The following is a 24,317-nucleotide window of genomic DNA, read 5'->3' on the forward strand; positions in this document are numbered from 1 at the left end:
AGTATAATAAAGAGTACTATCGTATAGTATGACCACTCCTGCTCCCCGCTGAAATTGCCGCCCACCCCCTCTCGGCCACCTCTCAGTTACCGTGTACCGCCTGTCATAAAACGCATTGTCAGACAGTCTGACCTGTCATATCTCATGTGTTCTGCCTACCCCTTTATGGGAAAGGCGTGATTGTATGTATGTATGTATGTGTACAAGCATAGTACGCGTTCACCTACACGAGCTTAGAATGTGTGCTAGGATCGCGCCTCTTTCATATATTTGATCACCAGTGTCCGAGGTGTGACTATACTGTGCATGCGCCCTACTAAAATCATCAAGTATTCAACTCCCGCGCAAGCCTTGAGCCAGTCCCGCGCCGCACACCGTCGCACGCGCACGGCCACCATCTTTGAAAAAAAAAACGAACCATAAAGTTAAAAGTTTAGTGATATGTGTATTCTGGTGAGTTGCCTTGTGTTTTTTATTATGGGATCGTATTTTGGGGTAACGAATTTGGGTATATTCTGATTTTGGTTACTTGTAACTTGATAATAAAGTCCGGTTTTGTTTGGTTTTAAGGTTGCGGATATTATGTATTACATCATTGTGATATTAGTAATATTTTTCAGTTAATTTTGAATAGACTACCTTAAGTCATATGACATGTAAATGTTATGAAAAGTCATGTTACGAGGTGAAGGCCAAGTATTTCTTCTAGTATTGTATAACCAAAAATGATAACTAATATACTTAAATGTCAACCAAAACCCTTACCTAAAATAAAATAAGGTACAGCGGGGTAATTTTGACTGGGGGACCAAAGCAACTGAGGATTTTTCTTGTTTTACAATGTTTGCATTATCAAATTGAGTGTCCACTGGTTATATAATAATATGGCACGCATGTTCAGTGGATACATGTGGAATTCAACTTAATAGAGTAATAATGGAAAAATGGATCAGTTATACCTACCCCTCATTCGATATTTGCTGTACCTTACCTAAGATGTATATTATGAGATTTAGGAGTTATTTTAGATAAGTACCACACTCAACTTGGAGAGTCTGAATCAACTCCACATAATTTTGTCATAATTTATGAAACGTACAACCTGTCACTGCAATGCCACAGTTTCATTTTCTTTCAAACCCTTATTTTGCCAAGAGTGGCACTGAAGCTTTAGTAGTTTCATGTGCTCTGCCTACCCCTTTACGGGATACAGGCGTGATTGTATGTATGTATGTATGTGTTATGAAACGTTACATTTATTAACGACCACACCTCACTTTTTCAATTAAAAATATTTCAAATCATTGCAAAGTAAGCTTGGAAATACGTATTTTAAAGTCAATGCAAAAAACCTCAGACAAGAAGGCTTTAAGTAAATTGAATAAGCGTGGGAGTCGCCTCAAGGTAAAGACTTATGTCAGTTTTGTGCGCCTTGTGTGGGACAATGTGTATAAATAAATATGACTTAAAATATACTTTAACCTGTCACATCTTCATTATTTCAAGGATTTTCTCATTTCTTGAAAGTCCTTGGAATAATGAATTGATTATTTTATTTTGTTACAAGGATCTGCGGGCCGATGTTTGAGTCTCACGCGTTCGAATTCAGAAAATTGTCACTTAAAATAATAGGCAAGTCACCGTTTTCAACCGGTATTTTAGTGACAGTGAGATTTAAAAATCGGGCGGGTAATTTAATTATTCGCTGGAAAATCATATTTAAGTATATACATACATAATTAATAGATCTATATCTCTAGAGCATAATTTACTTTTCACCACACCAACTGGTAAAGGCTCTCTTTGCTATTCGAAAACAGATAGCATTTTATCCACAAGAGAGCAAAGTAAATTCATACAAATTTTACTTGATGCCTTAAGCTGGCTGGTAGAATTTACCTATAAATGATGATTTTGAATCATAAATAGGTATTGAATAAATTGATGGATTTGATTTAGTTTGATGTTTTATATATATTCTCAGTATTTTGTTCGTGTTAGTGTTGTGAAAAAAATGTGTTTCACTCGGTGGCAAAGTTTGTTTAACCTAGTGCCTTGAAGCCCTCGCAACGCTTAAGATTCTATATCGGAATCTTTTGCTTGCTCGGGTATCAATAATAATTCAATATTGGCACATGCGGTTAAACAACTTTGCCCCCTTGTAAAACAAATAACTAAGGTACAGAGGGGCAAATCTCGACTGGGGGCCAATTGTAACTAATCCATTTTTTTTATTATTATTATAGATTATTATTTTTATGATGATGAGTTCTACATGTATCCACTGAACACGCCAACCATATATAACGTATGATACAAGTGCGAATAGGTAATTCGTAATTCGTGTTAATTTAAAACGTCATCACCAGGCATTTTGAATGTCCTGTTATCCACACATGTATCATAATGGTGGACACTCTATTTAATAATGCAAACACTGTAAAACATGGACCAGTTACACCTTTTTTCGGAGTGGTAAAATTTGCATTCCCCCTGGGAAGCCATTGGGGGATATGTGGGACTCCCCCCCTACACCGCTGACTCCTAGCGATACCTAGGTCGACCCACCACCAGGCCACCAGCCGGTCGACCCAAGAACGCTCCAGTTAAGAATACGTTAAAACAGTCAATTTAGTTTTAATAATATATACTGGGTGTAATTTTAATGGCTCTGTTTATGGCAGCTTGGATTCCGTTCACCGTTATATAAGGGCTAGCTTTTGCCCGCGGCTAGAGTCGCGTTAAATTATATATAATACTATAAGGACACCTATTCAGAGAGACGATGGCACCTGGAGGATCTGGAAAAAGCCGAGATCGAGGAGTTAGTGGCCGAACCCAATAACATCGGCGAAACGAAATCCACAGACTTCGCTGGTTTGGTCACTTACTTAGAATAGGAAACGATCGGGCTGTCAAGAGAGCGTTCTTGGGTCGACCGGCTGGTGGCCGTCCGGCGGGTCGACCCAGGTATCGCTGGGAGGACAGTGTGGTGGCGGATCTGCGTCGGCTTCAAGTCAGTGACTGGCAAGAGGCTGCGCAGGATCGGGACAGGTGGCGATCTCTCGTTTCGGAGGCCAAGATTTACTTTGGATCACTGAACCAAAATAGTTAGTTATAAGGATACCTCAACTACTCGATTTTTTTCCATGTTTTACATTTTTAAATATAATGTCACAGGTCATATATGACACGCATGTTCAGTGGATACACATGGAGCTCAAGTTAATAGTGTAATGGCCCGCTTTACCTAAGAAAAAAAACTTCCAACTAGACTGCACTCATGCACTGCATGATATACTTAAAATCCTCATTTTATCAAATGTTCTCCTTTTTACATAACTATGTTTGAACAGACCTGCAAATATTGAGCCACTAAACTGTACAAATATTGACTAACCCGGGACCGAACCCGCGACCCCGCTCTCGTTCATTCAAGGTTACTTACCTGAGAACCTGAGCCACTAGCGAGACGTGAATTTCATTGTATTTTTCATTAAGATAAAAGAAAAAAAAACGATTAAGAACTTTGAATGATTCACGGTTATTTTCATTAGACCATATTAGACTTATATTGACCGGGACCTTGATTACCTTTTTATCGGGGATTTTTTTTTACATCGGGAGCTCGACAAAAATCAAAAAGGATCACGGTCTATATCCCGGTCAATATAAGTCTAAAAAATCGATTGTTTATTTAACAACTACGTAATCGTTATTATTTATTGTTATTTTTATCTTCCCCTAGTTTCTAAACATGTTCTCAAAATCATCCTGTATACTTTATTAACACCTTGGGATAAACATAAACAACTTATACATTTAAAAAATATTAGACTTATACTGACCGGGATATATATAGACCGTGATTACCTTTTTGATTTTTGTCGAGCTCCCGATATTGCGACGCAGTTGCATGCATCATGATCACGGAAAACTGACGAAGGCGGGTGGATGTCAAAGTTGCGTAGACAGCGCGCGATGTACCCTCCTTCGCGCGTCGGCTGCGGTCTATATCCCGGTCAATATAAGTCTAATGTAAATAACCATGAATCATTCAAAACTCTTAAAAAAAGTTGTTATAAATAAAATAAAATTATTTAATAATAAGTACTATGTATTATCCTCACATCTGACACTGTGTAAATCTTCTTGATACTTATTATATAAAATTCTTATATTTTACACAATAAGGTCAACCTTGCACATAAATGCATAGAACAGTGACTCAGAACAACCAGTTCCTTTGTACTTAATGTAAATAAGCTATAAAAAGGTTTATAAGACTCGTCCACTGCCATATTTATAGTCACTGTCAGTCCAACTAGAGATAAGTAGGCGATAAGGACTGTCAAGTTGTTTTATGCCTTGTTATTGTTATAAATGGCGCCACTGGCGAGCTTTACGACGCTCGAAATTGATAGGTGCCGGTGACAGTCACCGTTTCTCGAAAGGTACAAAGCCTTGTATTACAAGTGCGCGAGCTGTCAAATCGTATGGGTTTCCATGGAAACACACTTGTAATACAAGGCTTGTACCTTTCGAGGAACAGGCCACAGATCTTCGATACCGATAGTCTTTGCGTCTGTGGTAGAGTCTACCATCATCCTCCTTGCATTATCCCGGCATTTGCCACGGCTGATGGGAGCCTCGGGTCCGCTTTGACAACTAATCCCAAGAATTGGCGTAGACACTAGTTTTACGAAAGCGACTGCCATCTAACGCCGTGGCTTGCGTGGGCGACGGTCACGCGATGGTCGCGCCGGCGAAGGGTAACTACGGTCGCGCGACCGTTATTGGGAATTAGTCCGGTTTCCTCACGATGTTTTCCTTCACCGAAAAGCGACTGGCAAATATCAAATGACATTTCGCACATAAATTCCGAAAAACTCATTTGTGTGAGCCGGGGTTCTGGTCAGGGCACGTAGCCGATTGGCACAAACGCTCACAAAACGCTCACGCAACGAAACGCTCGTAGATATCTATCTCTATCGCTCTTGCGTATTGGCGCGACAGAGCCAGACTACCATTCGCGGCGTTTCGTTTTCGAATTTAGAACTGTGTTGTCATTTTACCTTACGTCACTTTTCTAAAGCTTACCTATGTGTGTGTGTGTGTGTGTTTGTCTTTAATATTTACCTGTCTCTGCTTATAAAGTATTTTTGTCATAAGATAGTTAAGTTTGCATTATTCAGATATTCAAGTTACGTCCATTTTGTCAAGATCTCAGTTTATAACTCAAACATATTATAAATAACTGGCATTTGCGGTACAATACAATTGCTTTTAGTCAGCTAAGTAATAAGTTATGCAATACAGGATGATTTTCTAGCTAGCTGAAAAATAAGGGGTGAACATAGGAGTTACTTATATTGAAATATTGACTAACTTTTTTTACCACAGAATTTTAGGTATTATAATTATAATGTTTTTACTAGTGGACCGAAATGATTGTAAAGTAAAAATATATTGTGTGTATATCTGTTTACTCTCATGGTTGACTGGTAGAGAATGCATTTTGACATTAAGTCTGCCATTTGTACATTGTTAGGTATAATATTATGTCCAATAAAATCAAATAAAACAAAAATTACTTTCTCTAAAATATGTAACTTGACAAAATGTATGAAATAGCCAATTATTAACTCACGATTTCGGGATCCTTAATAGTTATTTGTTATACAAGGGGGCAAAGTTGTATTTTAACGCCGAGTGTGGAATTGAGAAACGAGCAAGTGAAAGAATTCTATAGTTGAACCACGAGCGAAGCGAGTGGTTCGAGAATAGAATCCTGAACTTGCGAGTTTTTTAACACACGAGAAGTAAAATACATTTGCACCCGAGTGTAACACAAAACTTTTCCCCTCACTATAGCGAGGAAACTACAACGCAAAAAATATGTTTATCACTGCTTCCCGTAGTTCCACAGGTGGTAGATCATCTTTATTACTAGATTCACCTACTTTTATCAATTTTAAAGCAGTTAATTTGACTTTATTCAAGGTCAAATTACTTTACTCACTAGTGGATAAAATGCGTTTTTACCCGCTGGTATTAAAGGACAAAACACGTGTTTCCGAGCTAGTGAGGGGAAAATCAAATTATTAACCTAACCACAAAATTAAAATTTTGAAAAAAACCCCAACCGCGACATAGTAAACCGATTTTCATGAAACATGGCTAAGAACACTCCCGACTTACTCAGCTTTCAGACAAAAAAAACTAAATCTAAATCGGTTTATCTGTTCGGGAGCTACGATGCCACAGACATACACACACACAGACAGACAGACACGTCACACTTATAACACCCCGTCGTTTTTGCGTCGGGGTTAAAAAAATATGACATATAATTTATAAATAAATTATCACTCATGTTTAACTGATCACCAAAACTAAAATTTCCCACCAAAAAAAATACATTTAACACAAACACCCTGTATATGAATAGAGAAGGAATAACTGTCAGTTATAAATGTCGCATTAAGTGTCAGGCTTATACCATATGGCATAATAAATGCATCGCTTTTCTGTTCTTTAATTTTTAATATACTCTTGGCCTCCATTAAAATTATTCTCTTTTCAATTACCTGCGTAGGAGTAATTTATATTTAAGACAGACAGATAATAAGTACGTCTATTTTGACACCTGTCATTTGACATTTTAGTACCAATTTTATACAGGTTGTTATTTAGATACCGACAATAATTTACAGGGTTTAATATAAAGCCCGAATTACGGTAAAACTACAGAATATATAATAGTACCTGCAAGTACGGAAGGCTCACTCCTTTGATGTTCACAAAATGCCGCCATTCTAAATTCTTACCTACATTAACAAACGGACCGCACGCGAGCAGCCGACATTGAATTTTATTGCGCCGCGCGAAGGTCGTCACCACTGAATGGGCCGCGAACTCGCGGCCACCAGCATGTACTTGTAGCGTGGCTATAGAATCGCGGAGTGAGCCGCCCCTGGTAAAACCAAGGTTTTAACGGCAAATCCTAATTTTTTACCGATGTCGATTGGTAAAAGCACGAAATTTATTAGTGTAATTACTAATTCAAAAATATTTTTGAATTGAGTAGGTATTCTTCATTCCCATAATTCACAATATTTGACGCGTGATTGTCGCTAGATGTCACTTAACTATGCCTATAATAGGCCTATATACAGCGCGTAAACCTAATAAGGGCGATAAATGAAACCAGGCATATAATTCAATATTGTTATCATTAATTAAGAGGTGTTTTTGAGTTACTTTTAATTTTCACCCCATAATGAATTTTTGAAAAATTTCCAGCAGCAATGTACTGTAAACGTGGTTGCGATGACAATCAATGACAACTGTCAACGAGCGTTTAACGGGAGTGTGTTTGCATTACGTTGCGGGCCGAATTAATTTGTATGGATAAAAAAAAATATTTCAATTTTAAGTAAAAGTTATCTAATTACATTTTATACGACCTATACTCACCACCGTTAAGAGGTTCGCCCGTATTAGGTTTACAGCCTGTATAGTATGTGTGTATTAATACACGTATTAGTATTAGACTGTTGTAGAGGTATTATTCCAATGACAAATATAACCCAGACTGTAGATTACCTAAAGCTGGATTAGCTAAACTCGAGTCTTTAAATCGCTCCGGCAAGCTGTCGTGGGCATTTCTCAGAGCGTTTCAACTTTTTTGATTTCGGTGGCAGCATTATTACCTGAACCCCGTAAGCGTAGCATGAGTTTTCTTTGTTTCTGGTAGAAATCCGCGACTTCTATTTAAATTGACAAAATTTCATGTGACTTTCACTGGAATCACTTAAAAATGCTGCCACCGAAATCATAAAAAAATTAACGCTCTGAGAAATGCCCTCGTGATTTAACTTACTCTCGTTAGCAATATTCAACTTCCGCCCCACGTCGCACAATGTAGATAGATGGATAGATAGATAGATTTTGACGACCGGTCTGGCGCAGTCGGTAGTGACCCTGCCTGCTACGCCGCGGTCCCGGGTTCGAATCCCGGTAAGGGCATTTATTTGTGTGATGAGCACAGATATTTGTTCCTGAGTCATGGATGTTTTCTATGTATATAAGTATTTATATATTATATATATCGTTGCTGAGTACCCACAACACAAGTCTTCTTGAGCTTACCGTGGGCCTCAGTCAATCTGTGTAAGAATGTCCTACAATATTTATTTATTTTTTTTTTATTTATTTATAGATAGAAGCTTTATTTGAATGCTGCAATAACACACAATTACAAATGCAACACAGAACAACAAGAAGAAAAAAAGAAATCAAACATACAATTATTGACTTAAAATTACGTATACAACATGCAAGGAATTGTTTTTTGACGAATAGCTTTTATAGGATACTCTGTCCTTTTCTAACACATGGTGGTAGTATATCTGTCTCTTTTACACTAATTCTTATCTTTGCGTGCTTATACATGGGATGGAATACTTAATGTATAGCGGTGTGGTCGAACCGTGAAAATCGGTCAAGGGTGAGTCGGATTTACGCGAAATGGTTCCAAGTAAATATTTAATATTTGTTATTTAATATTCCGAATGACAGAAATGCTCTGGTAACTCCGAAAGGGGAATCTTGATATGATGGAAATAATGGTGATTTTTAAGCGACTTTCGTAATTAGACGACTTTCGGAATTACCCTAATGCACCATATATTAAAGCATGTCATTTGAAAACGTTATAACTAGGGATGTACCGACTAGTCGCCGACTAGTCGGGAAAGCCGACTTTAGTCGTCAACGGCCGGTAGTCCACGTGCTCTTGTAAAATCTAGCTATCAATTTACAAGTGCTAACTCACCGTACACTGTCGTACTTACCGTACAAAAATTATTAATAATTAGCTCATATCACCTTGACACTGGCGAAATAGTCCCAATGGACTGAAGCCATTTAATTTTAAAAACTGAACAAAAAAAATATTGAGACGGTCAGCATTTGTATTTGTTTGAGTGAAGACGTCCCACTTTGTCGATTGCTATAAAACTGCTGTGTCATTTTATTCATATAAAGATTCAAGCAAATCTCGCCTTTATAGTTAGTGACAAAGTGGAACGTTTTACTAAACACTAACACATTTTTAGGCAACCACCTAATTACGCTGTGAAAAGCGACCTAAATAAATAAAGTACCTATCTAAAAAAACAGATTTAAATGGTCAGCATTTTAGTAATTGGAACTCCCTGTGGCTAACTACCTACTCACATTTAGTTTGTGATACGCGCCGCTGGCGGTAACGGCCTGGGTGGGCACGCAACCGACCGTGACTGAGTTCGATTCCTAGACTTAGTTAATTGTTGCACGGAGCTTTGGGTACCAGATACTGACCATAGACTCGTAATTTTAAATCTAAATCTACTTTTAATTCAAGAATAAGATACAAAATACGACCACCGGTCTGGCTTGGCGGGTAGTCTGTTAAGCCCGAATCCCGGTAAGTTCAAGTTCTAGTTTTTTTTTATACCACGTCGGTGGCAAACAGGTATACGGCCCGCCTGATGGAAAGCGGTCACCGTAACCTATAGACGCCTGCAACTCAAGGGGTGTCACATGCGCGTTGCCGACCCATTAGAAACTTGTAGGTACACTCCTTTTTTGAAGAACCCCATACTTTAGTTCATCGGGAATACCGAGAGCTCATTCCACAGCCGGAGCGTTCGTGGGAGGAAATTCCTCTGAAACCGCACGGTGCGCTAGCATTTAGGTTGCAAGGTGTGTGGATGAGCGCCCTGTCGATCGCGAGCGGTGCGATGATGAAAAGTGGCCGTTGGCATCATGTCAAACAGTTCTTCAGAACACAACCCATTGTACAGGCGATAGAACACACATAAGGAGGCGAAGTCCCTCCTTAGACAAGGGTTCAATACCGCCTGTGAGTTTGGGATCGTCGACAATTCGTACAGCGCGTCTCTGGATCGAGTCAAAGGGTCCAAGCTCAAAAAAATTCAAGTTCAAAGTGTTTCTTTGTAAAACATAGGTACAGTGGTGGATAAAATTATAAACATGGTATCACTATGCTTTGCCTTTTGGCGTACAAAAACATGTCCTTAAAATAATTCTTACAATAACTTAACTACGTATAAAATAAATCATATAACTTTTTAACAAAAAATAAAACCGCCTTCAAAAAAAGCGTGTTACAAAACACGGAGAAACTAAAAAGCCAAAAATAATAAACCTTCGAATTCAGATTTCTTATCGGATTGCAATAATCTAAACATCCAAATTATAAACAAATCAATTATTTTTGTAGTCGGTACCAGACCTGTACGTCGCCTTGCTATTTCCTGTTTGCCCCACCCAACCATACGCAGGCTGGCCCCGACTCCAAAAATAATTGATTTGTTTATAATTTGGATGTTTAGATTATTGCAATCCGATAAGAAATCTGAATTCGAAGGTTTATTATTTTTGGCTTTTTAGTTTTTCCGTGTTTTGTAACACGCTTTTTTTGAAGGCGGTTTTATTTTTTGTTAAAAAGTTAATTTATTTGTTGATTTTTAGTGGTTCCTAGTGATATTATATGTATCAGTCCGAATATATGTACAGTAGTGAAAGAATTATCCTTTAACTCCTTACCGTTGAGGAGTTGACCTTCCATCATCAGCTCAGCCACATAAAATTATTACCATCAGGCGTAAATACTGGTGTACCTTTGAAAAAAATACACAAAGAACATGACATGTGCCTATAACATTTGAAGAGTTCCCTCGATTTCTCCAAGATCCCATCATCAGACCCCGACTTGGTGCCAATGGGACCATCTCGGGGTTATACCCGTTCGATCAAAAAAAAATTTTGAAAATCGGTCCACGATCCTCGGAGATATCGAGTAACATACATAAAAAAAAAAAAAAAAAAAACAGTCAGTCGAATTGAGAACCTCCTCCTTTTTTGAAGTCGGTTAAAAATATGTACAGTCTTAAATATTCACAAAGTCATTCATTAGATAAAATTAAAAAAAAAAAAACAGAAAATTGTAAGGGCATTTATTTGTGTTATGAACACTGTTACCCCCGCAAACTGGCTAACGACTTGTTGTCGTAAAATGTAAAAGTAATTTTTGATGTCCAAATTTTTCGCTAGATGTCGCTGTACCATCTGCAAACTAGCGAACGACATTCTATGGTTAATTATGTGTAATTAAATTGTACATTTTATTAATTAATTATTTAAAAATTCCATGTTTAAAGGGTCCACATCCTTTATGTGCTAAGGAACCTTTAGGCATGGAAAGTCACATGAAAAGTTGTTGTGACTTAATAATAGATGGCGCGGCATTCGAAAATCTTGACTGATAAGTCTATACCCATATACCATATACTATTAAATATACTCTATGCTTGCGAGTGCCGCAAACCAAGCATTGTCGTGTATTGTACGTCCATCGAACACCAGTTTGCGCCATTTGTCTCTTTCTTCGGCAAGCTCTTCCCATTTGTGGACAGGGATGTTGAAGGCTTGCATGTCTAATGCTTTAATGATTTTTCTTTTGAAGTTTGAAAAGGTAGACGTTTGACCACCATCACACCCGATGGTAAGTGATGATGCAGTCTAAGGTGGAGCACGCTTACCTGTGAGATACCTATTTACTCTTGCTTTAAAGAGACCTGGATTGTACTCATGCGGAAACACAGACTTCTAGATCAAGAATGATTTATATAGGATTGACAATATTTTATTTGGTAAACCGTATTTATGTGAACTTCTGTCTCTTTGTTTCAGATCTAAAGTGAAAAGTGATAAGTGCGGTGACCAAGATGGCAGTATTTAAGTTTATGTTGTGTGTAAGCTTTCTTACTTTCCGGAGTTCTTGCCAAAGGTAAACCATTATTCCCTATAAATAAGCTAAGAAGTCTGTTAACTTGATTAGGAGAATTCAGAAAAGATTTATATACTCTGTCAAACAAGTTTGTCAGTAAATAAGAACAAAGAAAACTATTGGTATCCTTTTCTCTAGCACCCTAAAGAAAAGGATGCATATAGTTTTCTTTGTTCTTATTTACTGAAAAACTTGTTTGACAGAGTATATTAGTTTTACCAAAGAATATCGAGAGAGTTATTGTCAAAGTAAAATGTGTAATCACAGTGCATAGACTGCCATCTCTCGACCACAAGCTTAAAACTTTTGAACCTCAGTTTTGACAATTTGGCCCATATTCTTAGCTTGATATGTGTTAAAATGTCAAATATTAATATTAGCGCCACCTAGATTTTTTCTTAATATAGTATTCATAAGGTATTTCCCAAGGGCACTACATATACTTTTTGAAAAATGCCCTTAAGCGTGAATTATTGAGTTGATGCCATGGAATATTAACAGAAATTAGGAACATCAACAAATCGATCGAATCATAAGAAATTTCTGGCGGAGCTGTCTTCATTTTGTGAGTTTTGACCTGGCATCTTCTGGGCGAGCTCACTCCATCGTAGGCCACGTCTTTGCCTTTGGCTAGTCTGTGGTCAAGAGTAAGCCCATTTATAATCGATAAAAAAATAAAAAAATAAGGTCAGGTGGGGTAAGGGGGACTATGGGGAAAGGGAAACACTGATCGGTAACTCTGAATTCATAGACTGTAGCTGGGTCATTTGGTGGTCGGTAAGGTACTACCTAGGATTTAGTTCCGAAACAAAAACAAAAATAGCGCTAGCTCTAAGGAGTGTGCGTCCTTGACAAAAACAAAAAATCAGTTGTCGTGCTACAAGACCACGAGTTGGACGAGTATTATTTATGTAGTGATTTGGGTAGCAAAAAGTCATGTCCGAAGACTTTTGATATCTGTAAATATTCCTTTATATGTTTAATGTTCATGTCTGGTATTTGAATTTGAGAAAACTATGCTGTAAATATGAAAATTCAACGTGATTCATAACATAACCTACAAATGACATACCGGGGTAACGGGAACTACCATAGCCGGGGTAAGTGGAACATATGTTTCCTTTTCCCGATTTCAGGGGTCATGAACATTTTCAGAGACACATATTCTATAAGTACAGAAATTTTGTATTGATCCAAGCTTCAGTATTTTAAATACGAATAATTACTAATAATTAATAGTCGTTTTTTAATTTGCAATACTGAAATTTGAATTTTCGAAAAAAACTTGTAAAAAAATTTTAAAAACAATTATAATTTTTAGTTAACCACCCCTGTCTCAAGCCCATATGTTCCCCTTACCCCGAATTTCAATTTATGTAAATATTTTCTATTTTAAACTATATGTCAAAGAACCAAAGTCTCCATTTGATTGGTGATGTTTTTTTTAATTTACATTGCCGGTATAATCCACACTAGCAGCAATACTTTAAGATTTTAGCGAAGTGTTTCCCTTACCCCAAAACTCGGGAAAGGGAAACGGCAGGACCACTAGGACCAGCCTAAACATTTTATAAATTTCCAGCTACATGCAATAAAGCTAGTTTAAAAATTAATTTCGCCCTAGAAAGCAGACTTAAAGAAGCATACTTTGTGTCGATCAAGATGAATATACGACATTAAATAAAGTGATTAGAGCTCGATGTAAAATATAAAAAATGAAGTATGTTTCCCTTACCCCACCTGACCTTATGTTGATCAATGTTATCTTCAATTTTGGACTTTAATTAACAAATCAAAATTAATTCCGTAGCAAATTTAAAACATCAGCGTTCGAGGGGTTAACTCTGTTACTGAGACGGTAATATTTAGATCAAAAATTAAATTTTTGACGAGCCTAAGTGCGTTTTCACATTATCCGATCCGATATCGGATGTCGGACCGATATCCCATTCATTACCAACCATCTAAGCCATCTTGGATTTTTTCCATTGAAATCCTTCCGACATCCGATATTGGATCGAATAATGTGAAAACTGACTAATTCTGCAATGAAACTGTTACATACTCAACTGAGACGGTAATAGTTACTTTTCTGCATAAAATTCAGTTATAACGTTATTTTATATCGGGCACTAGGCGCATGCGCGATCATAGCGTGAAGCAATAATATGCATTTTGGCAAATTGACTGTGACAGCTTTGACAGACCGTGAAAATAATCTATTTAGGCACTAGTCCCACTAGAAACGAGTAAGCGATGCCCTATCGGTGATAGAAACGAACAAATCGCTCTCATGTAAAAAAATAGTACATTACGATATAAGTGCGTAAAAAACGGAGTTCGAAACGAGTGGCGATAAATTAAAACACGACCGAACCGCACCAAAACCAAACCGCAGCCAAATAGCACTAGACCCTACTCATAGTGTTGTGTTCCTGCCGGTGAGTAAGGCTGCCAGAGCTCAACGAGGGTGCGGTGTGCTGATGACGGGAGGACTTACGGAACTAACTTGTTCCGTCTATTGTCCTTTGAGTCGTCGGCAACCCGAACCCCCCTTGGAACTTGTACACTCCTTTTTGCTATGTACTTAACACAGCAAAAGGGAGTGTACAAGTTTCTAATGGGGTGGCAACGCGCATGTGACACTGTTCGAGTTGCAGGCGTCCATAGGTTACGGTGACCGCTTTACATCAGGCCGACCGTATACTTGTTTGCCACCGACGTAGTATAAAAAAAACACGAGTTATGAATTTCCTTTCCGCGCGTGTATACACGCGCGGAAAGGAAATTCGTAACTCGTGTCGATTTTAATTTTAATAATGACTAACATTTGAAACCCGATCCTAAAAAGGCTGCGCCAAAGTGATTGAACTCGCAAAACAGTCACGTTTTGCGACCGTTAGGAAGTGAATCAGGGGCAAAAATAATGAAATTAATTATGTGCGTGTAGGTGGCACTGGCGGCGGCCGTATTTGCGCTCTTATATACGTCAAAAATTGGATCTAGATCAGGGGCGGCTCACTCCGCGAATCTATCGCCGCGCTACAAGTACATGCCGGCGGCCGCGAGGAGTGAGCCCGATACTATTGCGACTCAATTATTTGTAAGGGTTTCCCTAAACCTATGGACGCGGAATTGGCTCCCATCATCACCGTCATCATCTTCCTTGCGTTATCCCGGCATTTGCCACGGCTCATGGGAGCCTGGGGTCCGCTTAGACAACTAATCCCAAGATTTGTCGTGAAGGACGGACAAACAAACAGACATACACACTTTACCTTTTATAATATTAGTATGGATTATGGCCCGAGAGAGAGGTACCTACAGTTTCATCATAGATTAAATATAACAAGATCATACCATCCCATACATTAAAATGCGACCGCCTAAGACCGCGCTTACACTACATCACACATAGATGGCGCCACAAAAAAAAATATCTTGTAGCTTTCGATTATACTTGTAGATGGCGTTAAGTGTCACTTTTGACATAGATTTACGGCTCGGAATTGACACTTAATGCCAATCTACAAATAATCGGTGGCAACAAGGCATTTTTTTGTGGCGCCATCTATGTGTGGTGCAGTGTAAGCGTGTCGTAGGTGGTCGCATTTTAATGTATGGGATGGTATGATCTTGTTATATTTAATTTATGGTTTCATGTACATATTTAGACGTAATATTTGATGATTTTGACGAATATTCATTTTCGAATAAGGTCAATAATATACATGCGTGTGGGTGGAACTGATTAGGCTTTCAAAAGACTCAGAGGTACAAAAGATAACTTCTGACTACTTTTAAATTCAAATTTAGAATCTTGGAATATTTACAGTTTACTTTTGAGCCGCTACCATGACTTTTTGATGTTTTAAGCGATTAGAAAACGTTTACTTGATTACCTATCTTAAATGTAGGTACTGAGTACTGAGAATCGTTTGTATTTCACGCCTCGTTCATGGAAAACTATGTCTCAAAATGTATGAATAATAAATACGCTACATTCAGTATGGGGTTCTTCAAAAACCGGCCAAGAAAGTGTAGGGTTCCGTAGTTTTGTATTTTTCTCAAAAAAGTTTCAAGTTCAAAACAATTTTCCTGAAAGTATTTATAAAGTTCTCTTTTGTGATTTTTTTCATATTTTTTAAACATACGGTTCAAAAGTTAGAGGGGGGGGGGACGCACTTTTTTTTCCTTTAGGAGCGATTATTTGAAAATACTAATATTATCAAAAAACCATCTTACTAAACCCTTATTCATTTTTAAATACCTATCCAACAATATACCACGTTGGGGTTGAGTTGCAGGCGTCGGCGTGATTGAAATACATATTGGTTAAACAGCTTTCTAGTGACCTGAGATTATCGCGGACATCAGGACGGACAGACATGGCGAAACTATAGGGTTCCTAGTTGACTACGGAACCCTAAAAAGGAGTGTACAAGTTTCTAATGGGTTTGACACCACCACCGACGGTGACCACTTTCCATCAGGCGGGCCGTATACCTGTTTGCCACCGACGTGATAAAAAAATCATGCAAGTAAAAAAATCTTCGATGACCTACCAAAAGTGACGATTTAGAAATACATTTTTGGGACACATTTTTTTATGTATAGGGCCTGGGGGCCGATTTTTGAGTCTCACGGCGTTCGAATTCAGAAAATTGTCACTGAAAATAATAGGCATTTCACCGTTTTCAACCGGTATTTTAGTGACAGTGAGACTCAAAAATCGGCCCCCTGACAAACGTTTCAGAGTAAAATAAGTCCAAAAAGTTGATATTTTGAAGACAACATAAGTGTACAACTAGGGAACAAATCAAATTATTTTATTGAATATTTTTTGATTTGTTCTTTTTTCAAGTAGTCACACTACTACATATAAATTATAAATTGAACACTAATTGCTCGCCCTTAGAGTTGGTCAAAAGGCGCCTAGCCTTATCAGAGATAACATACAATAGAGAAATTTCGTCGGGTACCACGGCAGGCGGGTGGTCTAGTGGTAAAGACGTTAGCCACGTAAGTTGAAGACCCGGAATCGATTCCCGGCTCGGCCACCAGTAGGCCTTGTCGTTTTTTCTTTCGTGTATGATATCTATTTCAATTTACAACATAAGGGTAGCATATAATTTCTCTGAAAAAGGCTTGCAGTTTGAGTTACGTACGTAGACTAACTAATATATTAGTGTCACACTCATGGTAGCGCTACATGCTAGTTTCCGCACAGACTTTAAACAAAAAAACGCGTAACACGGCAAATCAGTGCCATTGACGTCACCGATAAACGGTATACTTAGTGCTAAACTAAAACTAATGGCCGGGGTCAATGGACTCTACTAAATGTAACATGCTCTAGTGTGTTCTAGTCTATAGATTCGCGATGGATGGTTAAGGATGGTACACATAAACGTTATAGTGGTTGTGAGCGTTGCGAGTGATTCTAACCACGCATTTGTGAGGCCCAAAAAAAGATTTTTTTAAATACAAATGAGGAAATTTTTCCAAGATTTTTTTTTTTAATTATGTTTTTTTGTATTCCTACTTGTAAAGGCAAACATGAACTATTTTTTTTTATGGGATATGGTAAGCGACATTGTACCCCATAAATTTGAAGGGTAGGCAGAGCACATGAACTACTGAAATTTCAGTGTCACTCTTGACAAAAAGGGGTTGAAAGAAATCGAAATTGTGACATTGCAGTGACAGGTTGCCAGCCTCTTGCCTAATACGCCACAATTTAACCCATATCCCACAGTCGACTTCTATGACACCCACGGGAAGAAAGGGGCTGGTGAAATTCTTAGCCCGTCACATTTTTACTTAAAAAGTAAGTGTTATTCATAAAACTGGCACTTAAAGTAAGTTTTGACGAAAACATCATTTGTTAAAGGTTTTTTTTCTGACATCTATCAAAAACATCATTTTTTAAAGGTTTTTGACGTGTTTTCTCCACGTATTTTATTTGAAAATTGATATCAATGAGGCTAAGTGAGGGGAAAAGACTATTTTCTCTCGTGTGTTAAAAAACAATTCCATTAACATCGTGGTAGAATCCTTTCAACTCGTTTTTCAAACACTCGGCGTTAAAATTTTTTGTATAACAAATAACTATTTTTTTAATTGGTAATAACACTGAATCTATGAAGCTACGTCAAGTGGACAAAAAATATAGAAATCTACCTCAGATATTTTATAATTACTTTGCTCTTCCATCAGTTCAGTCAATAGGCTAGTTTCCTATACTTCAAATAATAGTTATTTGTTATACAAGGGGGCAAAGTTGTATTTTAACGCCGAGTGTGGAATTGAAAAACGAGCAAGTGAAAGGATTCTATAGTTGAACCACGAGCGAAGCGAGTGGTTCCAGAATAGAATCCTGAACTTGCGAGTTTTTTAACACACGAGAAGTAAAATACATTTGCACCCGAGTGTAACACAAAACTTTTCCCCTCACTATAGCGAGGAAACTACAACGCAAAAAATGCGTTTATCACTGCTTCCAGTAGTTCCACAGGTGGTAAATCATCTTTATTACTAGATTCACCTACTTTTATCAATTTTAAAGCACTTAATTTGACTTTATTCAAGGTCAAATTACTTTACCCACTAGTGGATAAAATGCGAAAATATTTTATGCAGTGCACGAAATAAAGCACCACATAATTAGAAGAAAAATATGGACAGTTAAACATAATTTCGATTTAATACGTCAAAGAGAAATATATAAAGTAAATGAATTGACCGTGACGTCACTCCTTAGTATTTCATAGTAATCCCATATTAGCAAATCGTTTTGACAGTTCTTAAAAAGAAGCTGAATTTGACTAGTAGGAAACTAGCCCATTATATTATAAAGTCTAACTGTAAAACTTGTAAACGCCGCCTTATTAACGAATGACTGGGCACTTTTTGTCCATACGTCTTCTGTGCTCTTGACAGCTTGTCTAAATCAACCTTTTTATTAGCAGAGTAATGTAATGTTTTTTTTATGTGGCTCTCCAATAGACAAGGGTACTTTTAGGTATTTTTCGGAATAAATCTCGAATATCGAATTTCACACGGAGAAAAAAGTCTCGTCCATGATACCTGAATAGTGTAATCTGAACGAGAAAATCTAGTAAATTCTGGGACAATTGTTCACATAGTATAAATAACTAAACTAGTCTGTTTAAATGCGTTGAGATTAGTGAACTAGTTATCTTGTAATTGCTACACATTAAAATAGCGTGTATTACTAGAATATTTAGTAATCATAACACGTGGACCGTACAAATAAATAATATTTTCTTGCAGAGCTTAATAAATGAAATGTGACCTTGACAATATATTCTTGTAAAGGTAATATATACATTACGTATCATAAAATAAAAATATTGTAAGGGTCACACAGTCAAATTGTGTGTATTACTAGATTATTAAGTATTTATAACAAATGGAGTGTCTAAATAAACAAAATAATGTAAACTCCACAAGAAATTCTTGTAAAGGTTATAAAACTTCAGTTAGGCCAATAATAGGTATCGTTAAGAATACAAGTCATCTGATATATATTACATTCTCTTCATTTATGTAAACTTCATTAAATGGTTGATAGAACAAGAAAGTTAGTTACAGCAACTGCATTTATGGTACTCTCTAATAAATATACAATTGCGTTAACGTGTTATATTTTTATCGGTACCTATGAATTTGTCTGTGCACTGTATAGACAACTAACATTTCTTGTAAATGTAAAAAAAGGTTTGTTGTCTATACAAGGTGGTTCAGTAGGATTAAAGGCCGAGCCACGCCAGATACGTGTACGTAGACGTGTGCGTGGCGTGCGCGCTGTAAAGTACGAATCTTCAAAAGGGATGATACACCGCTAGACACACACGGGAAACACGTCACACAAGCGGTGTAATCTCTAATGAGGATTCGTCATTTACACCGCGTACGCTACGCGCACGTCTACGTACACGTATCTGGCGTGGCTCAGCCTTTAATCCTACTGTACCACCTTGTATAGACAACAAACCTTTTCTTACATTTACAAGAAATGTTAGTTGTCTATACAGTGCACAGACAAATTCATAGGTACCTACCGATAAAAATGCAGGTTGCTAGGACCAGTTCCAAGAGACAGAAGCCTAGAGTTGAAACTGGGATCCGGAAACCTGGGTCACCCAGCATATGGAATGGATGCTATGAGCGGTGAAAATTGGTGAATCTGAAAGTAAATAAAATAATTATATAATTTGTTAAAAAATATTATTCAACGATCCTTAGTGCAAGACTTTGTTCATATATTCGTCAGTGTTAATAGAACCGTCCTTCATTTCGTCCAAAATTTATATTTTGCAGAATTTTTCCACTTTTGTTCCACAGTATGGCATGGGTCACAGGAAACTTGCAACCATTGTAAATCATCTGAAAAAGACATTAAAATTTCTATGAATAAATTTTACATTAAGTAATATTCTACGTCCACTTCAGATATATATAAAGACTGTCCACGATAAAAAGTGGTCATATATAACATGGTAAATCTTGAGAATAATGATAATTTATAAGCAGCATATTTGTCAAATAATTTGTAGATATTAAACTACATTATAAAAATACAAACAAATTATAAACTTTAGGTGTCCTATGAATTTTAGCAGTATGTATCTCATGATAACAATATTTTTTTGTACAGTGTCTTCTTGCAGTCTTTAAGTACAACAGTTTTAATGACAAAAATATTTTTTTAATGTTTAATTATAATAGCCAAAATATACCCTATTACATATTGATTTTACGATAGTAAAAATTTTTCTGATTGTAATCAGATTAACAAAGTACTGAGATTTTCTAACTTTGCTGAATTCGAATTTTTGACCCTTTTTGGCTCTCCATACAAAAACAACCGTCAGTGCTTGGAGTAGAAAGTCTTCCTGACTACCAAAAGTCGAAATGAGTTTCAAAAAGTATTTTTTTGTCTGCTAAGATGTCATTCTAATGTGTGTAAAACAGCTTATAAAAATATAAGTATTTATAAAATTGTGCCCACGCTTCCTGCGTGTGAAGTTTGTTAAAAAACTGTACAAGAAATGAAATACTTGATGGTATACATTCGGCGAAACCTCAGACACACTAAAGCATTATAAGGAATAGCTTTAATTATTATATAGTTTTATGTATACAGATTTATCAAAATATAATATTGCTTCAAAATGTGCATTCAGGAAGAAAGATTTATCATGTTATGTATGACCACTTTTTATCGTGGACAGTCCTTATTTGTTCAGTATTTAGATTTTGCCCACGTAATGTCGTATGAATTTGTATGCAATGTAAAATGAATACAACATTATATGCCTTTTTACTCACCATTCTAATTATCTACTAAGTTCTACATGATGTACGGTATGTGACTCACCTGCTTTTGCCAACTCTGCCATCTCCCATCCTTGCAAGAGTTTTTGCACCTCTTCATCCATTTCCTAAAATGGAAACTACCAAACGAATGGATAATACGTAGTGAGTACGTTTAACGATAAATAATATAACCTATTGCGATCCGCGTCCATACCACGCGTGATGACACGTAAATGGCCGCCGACCACGCCTCAAAACATTGCGTTTCGTTACACAAGCAAAACATTTATTTATGCGGACAATATTTTTGTTATAACAATTATTTTTCGGTGTATATTACGAGAATATCATTGTTATTTTTTTACAAGAGGCGCAAAGTAAAATCAACTATACTGCTATAGCATTCACTAAGATATACAATGGTACTTAAACATGGCGTTTCGTTACAAAAACGAAACACATATTTATACTAACTAAATACTTTTTCAACAGAACTATTTGTTCACCAGTATACATTACGAGAATATTATTGTCATTATTTACAAGAGCTGCAAAGTAATACCAACTTATAAAACAGTCATATCAACTATACTGCGATGGCATTCGCTACGATACAAATAATAGAGTTGACAGCGATGCGTACATATTTATACAAACTTAATATTTTTAAATATAACTCTTCGTTGAGTTTACATTACAAGAATATTCTTTTTATTTCTTTACGAGAACTACAAAGTAATGGCAACGTATAAAAAAGTTACAGGAAGTATACTGTGATAGTAACCGCTAAGATTAAGATTGTAAAGATAATTTTTATTTTTTTGGCATTACAAGAAGCTTCTTGTTAATAGAATTATCGTAACCTTTATTCTATTAGTTGTAAATAAAACTAGAGTTCTCGTATATGTAATTCAAACAGAACTGTTTAGTGCATATTAATGTTTGCTTAGTTCTATTGAATTCAAAATATAGTAAACGTAACAATACAGTTGTTTTTATTACGAGATTGTAGTATCAGTTACGATAAATCTATTTTACTAAACGTTCTGGTAGTATTGTTAAAATATTTTTTTCCGTGCACCAGATCTGGGGATCGATTTGAATTTCGAACGCAAGAATTCGCCGTTCGAAAGTCTGTGGAAAACGAACGTAAGGCACTGGTCCCACCGTCCCACCGCGAGCTAGTAAGCTATGAGCTATCGGCTATAAAAACGAACAAAAGATAAGCACTCCCGTGTAAATAAAAGAGACACGGCGATATTGATAGCTCACCGCTGGGCGAGTAACTATAAACATCGCCGTGTCTCTTTTATTTACGCGGGAGTGATTATCTTTTGTTCGTTTTTATAGCCGATAGTTCATAGCTTACTAGCTCGCGGTGGGACCAGTGCCTTATGCTATTTGTGAAAAAGGACGGCTAGTATAATTTTAAAACTAGTGGTAATGACCACTCGTTCGATTCTATTAGTAGAATTTAAATCGCTAGTAGTGGAAATAGTATTGAACGAATTTCACGAAATCGAATTGACCGGGATTCAAATATCGTTCCCCTGGACGTGTTTGGGCTCATTCTTCTCATAATCACGAGCTGATTAGATCCCGCCGATAAAAAAAATTATTCCAATTTTTTCCATACAAAAGTCGAGTTTCCAATACGTCACGCTCGTAGTAAGTTCATACTAAAATCGTGACGTAAAGGAAAAAAAATGAGGACACATTTTTTTATCGTCAGGATCGAATCAGCTCGTGATTCTGAGAAGAATGAACCGAAACACGTCACGTCCGGTGAAATTCGATATTCGGGATTTATTTTGAAAAACACCCTTTTACAGAATGTGTGGACTTGCCCTTAAAACCGAAAACCTACAAAGAATAGGTACATACATCGTTCTCAGAGATTTCGCTGAAGCCTTTTGAGATGGATATCTCAAGATTGAAATTATTAAATTCAATTTCGTTAAAATTAATTGCTTGTAACTTTGGTTCATAAACTCGATTAATTCTAGATGTTAGACATGTTCAATTAGGCTTAGGGTTTAGAGTTAAGGCCTGTGCACACTGGTTGCATGTCCTGTGACGTATATGAAGTCATTCGCAATAGTATATTATATACTAGCTTTTGCCCGCGGCTTCGCTCGCATTGGAAAGAGACAAAAAGTGGCCTATGTCACTCTCCATTTCTTCAACTATCTCCACTTAAAAAAACACATACTTACGTCGCTCCGTTTTGCCGTGAAAGACGGACAAACAGACACACACACTTTCCCATTTATAATATTAGTATGGACTAGGTAAACTCCTTGGGCACGGTGCCGATGCCGTATTGCCGTAGACACTGGCAGCATTTCCTCGTTGTAACGCTAGGCTTATTATTTGGGCGAGGAAGCTGCCAGCCCTACGGTCGCCGCTGACCTCCGTCAGTTTTTTTGATAATTCCTTAAATAAATTCCCAAGGCCAACGGTCTCAACGCCAAATGGTACGAAATTGTATTCGGCGCCAAGACCCCTATATTTGACTTTCTTTAATTTTTCGGCCGCTTCAGTAAGATGTGCTAATGCACACTCAAAGACTAATTCGACCGACATCGCTCTAAAAGGTGTGTGACATTTCAACACCAGCTACCTATTGTAATGGCCGACAGAAAGTCGTGCGCAGTGCGACCTTGGATCGAATAAAGAGACTAGACCGCAAAGATCACTTTCCTAGTATAGCTGCCGGCATTTTGAGAAAAAAGCAGATATAACCTGTTCTAGGAATCTTAAAGAATCGCCTAAAGATAGCGTTAAAGTACTAGAGCGAAGTTTTTTCAAAATTTGTAGCGTATTTTAGATACGGCTGGAAAAAATACATTAAATTTTTTGAGGTCATTGACCTTGAGAAAGGTCTTCATGACAAACTTAGGTCTAAAAATGTGAATAAAGACACAAAATCTAAATATATGATTTTTTTTTTCTAAAATACTCGAAAATAACACGTAATATGAAGAATGCTTCTGCTAAAGTTCAATGAGATTGAGAAAAGAACTAAGTTACTAGACCTAAATGTAATTACCTATTAATTTCTTATATTTTTATATCATGCCCTCTTCAAATCGTGTGGGTAGATATTAGT

At 37.0% G+C, this 24,317-nt stretch overlaps 1 protein-coding gene across 2 annotated transcripts in view; it reads left to right on the forward strand.

Moving 5' to 3' along the window:
- The first annotated feature begins 336 nt into the window (after positions 1 to 336).
- Positions 337 to 24,317, forward strand: part of LOC125238686 — a 104,864-nt gene continuing 80,883 nt past the window's right edge. For both annotated transcript variants that reach the window (XM_048146083.1, XM_048146084.1), the window contains exons 1-2: positions 337 to 453; positions 11,764 to 11,860. The gene's annotated coding sequence lies outside the window, so the exon portion shown is untranslated. The remainder of the gene's footprint in view (positions 454 to 11,763; positions 11,861 to 24,317) is intronic.

The sequence above is a fragment of the Leguminivora glycinivorella genome, chromosome 24, assembly GCF_023078275.1.
Source record: "Leguminivora glycinivorella isolate SPB_JAAS2020 chromosome 24, LegGlyc_1.1, whole genome shotgun sequence".
NCBI lineage: Eukaryota > Metazoa > Arthropoda > Insecta > Lepidoptera > Tortricidae > Leguminivora > Leguminivora glycinivorella.